At 43.1% G+C, this 4,504-nt stretch overlaps 1 pseudogene; it reads left to right on the top strand.

The window, feature by feature from the left end:
• The first annotated feature begins 1,475 nt into the window (after positions 1-1,475).
• On the top strand, positions 1,476-2,558 carry LOC102754351 (annotated as a pseudogene).
• The last annotated feature ends 1,946 nt before the right edge of the window (positions 2,559-4,504 follow it).

Below are 4,504 nucleotides of genomic sequence, written 5' to 3'. Positions count from 1 at the left end.
GTCAGAGGTCCCAGGTTTGATTCCGGTCAAGGGCATGTACCTTGGTTGTGGGCACATCCCTACTGGAGGGGCATGCAGGAGGCAGCTGCTCGATCTCTCTCATCGATGTTTCTGGCTCTCTATTCCTCTCCCTTCTTCTCTGTAAAAAATCAATAAAATATATTTTTAAAAAAGTGGACAAAGGGCCTAAACAAACACTTCTCCAAAGTGGACAGAAGACCAAAAGACATATGAAAAAATGCTTAAAGTCACTAAAAATCAAGAGATGCAAATTCAAACGACAATGAGGTATCACCTCACACCTATCAGAATGGCTATCATCAGCAAATCAACAAATGACAGGTGTGGCAAGGAGGTAGAGAAAAGGGAATCTTAGTACACTGCTAGAGGTAATGCGGACTCATGCAGCCATTATGGAGAACAGTATGGAGTTTCCTAAAAAGTAAAAATGGAACTCCCATTTGACCAGTGATCCCATTTCTATGAATATATCCTAAGAAATCAGAAACACCAATCAGAAAGAAAGTATGCAACCTATTTAATAGCAGCACAATTTACAATAGCTAAGATCTGGAAACAGCCTAAGGGTCCATTCGCAGATGAGTGGATAACAAAGCTGTAGTACATTTACACAATGGAATACTACACAGCTGTAAAAAGAAAGAACTCCTACCATTTGACCATGGAGTGGGATGCCCCCAAATCTCAGGACCTCAGCAAGATCCTGGTGGGTATCCAGGCCCAGTATAAGGAACTGGCTCTGGAGAACTAGGAGGATCTAGACAAGTACTGGTCCCAGTAGATCAAGGAGAGCACCACGGGGATCACCACACAGACTGCTGAAATAGAAGCTGCTGAGATGATACTCACAGAGCTGAGACGTAGTGTCCAGTCCTTGGAGATTGACCTGGACTCGATGAAAAATCTGAAGGCCAATTTGTAGAACAGCCTGAAGGAGGTGGCGATGTGCTATGTGATGAGCAGATGGAACAGCTCAATGAGAGCCTGCTACAGCTGGAGTTAGAGCTGGCCCAGGCCGGGGCAGAGGGGCAGCTTCAGGCCCAGGAGTAGGAGGCCTTGCTGAACATCAAGGCCAAGCTAGAGGCTGAGATCGCCTCCTACCTCCACCTGTTAAAAGAAGGGGAGGATTTCAATCTTGGTGCCGCCCTGGACAAGAACCACACCATACAATCCATCCAAAGACCACCACCCGCAGGATGGTGACAGCAAAATGGTGTCTGAGATCAGTGACACCAATTTCTGAGGCGTTAAAGGCAGCAGATGTGGGGCACCCCGCAGTGGGGCAGGAGGCCAATAAAATTGTCAGAGGTTACTGAACATCAAAAAATATATATCTGATAGCCTCTGCGGCCGGAAAGCAACATGGTGGCGTCCTCCTTTGGCGAAAAGGATTAGGAGCGGCAGGGAGGCGGGTCAGGAGCGGCCTACGGCAACAGCACACGAAGGGGCTGCTGTCTGCGCAGGAAGATCTGGAGGTCTAATCCAGGGAGCTCATAGAAATGCTGGCAATTTCAAGAAACCAAAAGTTGTTACAGGCTGGAGAAGAAAAACCAGGTGCTGGAGTTATTAATTCACAGAGATGGGGAATTTCAGGAACTAATGAAATTGGCACTTACTCAGGGAAAAATTCACCATGAAATGCAAGTTTTACAAAAAGAAGTTGAGAAGAGAGACAGTGATATTCAGCAATTACAAAAACAGATACAGGAAACCAAACAAATACTGATGATAGCAGTTTACCAAGCAAAAGAAAAACTGAAATCAATAGATAAGGCAAGAAAAGGTGCTATCTCCTCTGAAGAAATAATTAAGTATGCACATAGGATTAGTGCAAGTAATGCTGTGTGTGCCCCACTGACCTGGGTTCCAGGGGACCCACGGAGACCATACCCAACGATTTAAAGATGAGAAGTGGATCATTGGGTCAAATGAACAATCCTTCCACTAATGGTGTGAATGGTCATTTACCTGGAGATGCACTTGCAGCAGGCAGATTGCCAGATGTCCTTGCTGTAAGGTTCGCCGCGCAGGAGACAAGGTCAGAGAGAAAGGCAAGCCAGAAAGGAGGAACTTTAATCTGCACTCCCGGGCCAGGTTCACGGGTCCAAGGGCGGGGCCAGTGAAGTCGTGGAGACATTTTTTTTATACAGCTATTGAGTGAGGGCAGGGGGGCGGGGGGGGCGGGGAGCATGAGCTGTGGGAGTTTCCGCTGTGGGCAGGCTGTTCCAGGAAGGAACCGTATCTGTGCCCCGCCATCTGCCTCGCGGTTGCTTGAATCTGCTCCTGGGCTTCCCTTCGACCTAACGCTTGCTCCACAGTATCCCTGGCAATCAAATGATATGGCAATGAGTATGTTACCACCAAATCACAATAACAACTTTTTGTTGGAACTTCCAGGCCATACTGAGGAAAATGAAGATGACGTAGAGTTTATGTCAGCAAACTACTCAAGCAGTAGTAGTGACTCTGATTTAAAAAGCGTACAGAATTGAATACTGTAGAATTCTGTTTCTTAAACAATAGCAAACCTGTAAAAATATGTAATATTGACCATAGTGGAATTGTGCAGCCCATTAAAAATCACAGCAGATTTACTTTGTAAAGCCAAAAAATCATGATTTTAGTTCTAAACCATTTGTTGAATATTTAGAGAATAATCTAAATTTACTGTTGGGCCCTAGCTGGTTGCTCAACGGTTAGAGCATTGGCCCATGGACTGAAGGGTCAAGGGCATGTACTTTGGTTGCAAGCTCAATCCCCAGCCCCAGTCAGGGCGTGTGAGGGAGGCAACCAATGATGTGTCTCTCTCACATAGATGTCTCTCTGTCTCTTCCCTTCCCTTCCACTCTCTCTAAAAATCAATGGAAAAATATCCTTGAGTGAGGATTTTAAAAAGAAAAATTACTGTTGGGAAAATATACTTTTCGATTCACTGCCTTCTTACCCTGTTCTAGTCCAGTTGTGTTGGGCTTGTACATAGTAGTTCCGGAAATAAGATTTGAGGTAAATGACCCATGTATATATCACTAATAGGCCTCCTGGAATTATTTAGAAAATGTTTTTTTTAAAAGGCAACATATCACTGAATGTGCATCATATCAAAAACCCTACTGAAAGTGAAGGTTGTCAGCTTCTGTCACAGGAAGAGGAAAAATGTCTCAATTTGTACTATTTGTAATTATTGTACTTTTTAAAAATAAACTAACTTGTTTATACTGTTAAAATTATATATATATATATATATATATATCTGAGAATATCAAAATCTGGGATCTGATATGGTTGGAAAAGCCAAATTTTTACTTCAGATCAGCAGAAGAAAATCTTGTGGGAGAGATAGGCAGGGTCTGAAGGAGGCATGATTCTCCTGCTAAACGCAGAGATAGTGGGTCTGGTTGCATGAATGGTGGGAGCAAGGGACGGAGAACCTGGCCTTCCCATCCCAAGTCATTATTTTGAATTCCCCTGTGGCAAAAGCCAAGATTAAAGCATGACCATTAACTTAGATCTAGGAATAGATACAGTAAACTAGCTGAAAGAAAGTTCCAGATTGAAAGACTGTGCTAGACATTCTCTCTGGCTTTGATTACAAGCCCATGACATTGACTCCATTCTTGTTATGCTCCAGTAGAGTTTGTTTCTTTAACTTCAACCTCATGCTGTGATGTTGGACATTTCCTGTTCATTCTTTTAAATTGGATCTAGTTCTATATGACTCACAGTTTTTGGCTTCTACTCCTTCTTCTTCTTTTTTTTCTTTATTTGGTTGACCCAGGTCATGATGCTTCCATAAATATAAATGGGTAAATGAAAGAACTCAAAGAAAACTCTCTTAAAAGTAGGCCTAAATTAGTCTTACTTCCTTATTTGTAAGAGCTAAGGGAGCAAGAAGAGTTTCTTCCCTGATGCTTAATTTTTCCATCATTTCCATTTCTTCAGTATCCTAAGCAATTGGTGTTAAAATTATTCCGAAGTGTTCTGGGGTTCTGTGAGATAGGAAGCCAGGACAGGATCTTACAAGCCTTACTGACTTATATAAGGGCCTGGGTGTGATGGCTTTTTCTAAAACGACTTCATTTTTTAAAAAATGTTTGAAGACTATTGTTCTAGGTAGCAGCAACAAGATTTGTTCTTAGCTAGCAGTTGTACTGTTATGCTTTTAAAAAAAGTATCAGAAGGAGAGAACTGGGACCCTGGCTGGTGTAGCTCACTTGGTTGGGTGTCATCCCATGCATCGAGAGGTTGCCTGTTCAATTATGGTCAGGGCACATACTGAGGTTGTGGGCTAGATCCCCATGAGGGAGCATGCAAGAGGCAGCGATCTATGTTTCACTCTCACATTGATGTTTCTCTCTCCCTCTCCCTCTCCCCTCCTCTATCTCTAAAAATCAATTCAATTTTTTTTTTTAAAAAAAGGAGAGAACTGGGTAGAAAGGGGAGAACTGGGTAGAAAGGGGAAGTGGAAGGTGACCGTAGAGGAGGG

The sequence above is a fragment of the Myotis davidii genome, unplaced genomic scaffold (genome assembly GCF_000327345.1).
Source record: "Myotis davidii unplaced genomic scaffold, ASM32734v1 scaffold2163, whole genome shotgun sequence".
Lineage (NCBI taxonomy): Eukaryota > Metazoa > Chordata > Mammalia > Chiroptera > Vespertilionidae > Myotis > Myotis davidii.
Note: the sequence above shows the minus strand (reverse complement) of the source record. Positions and strands in the feature narration are given on the sequence as shown.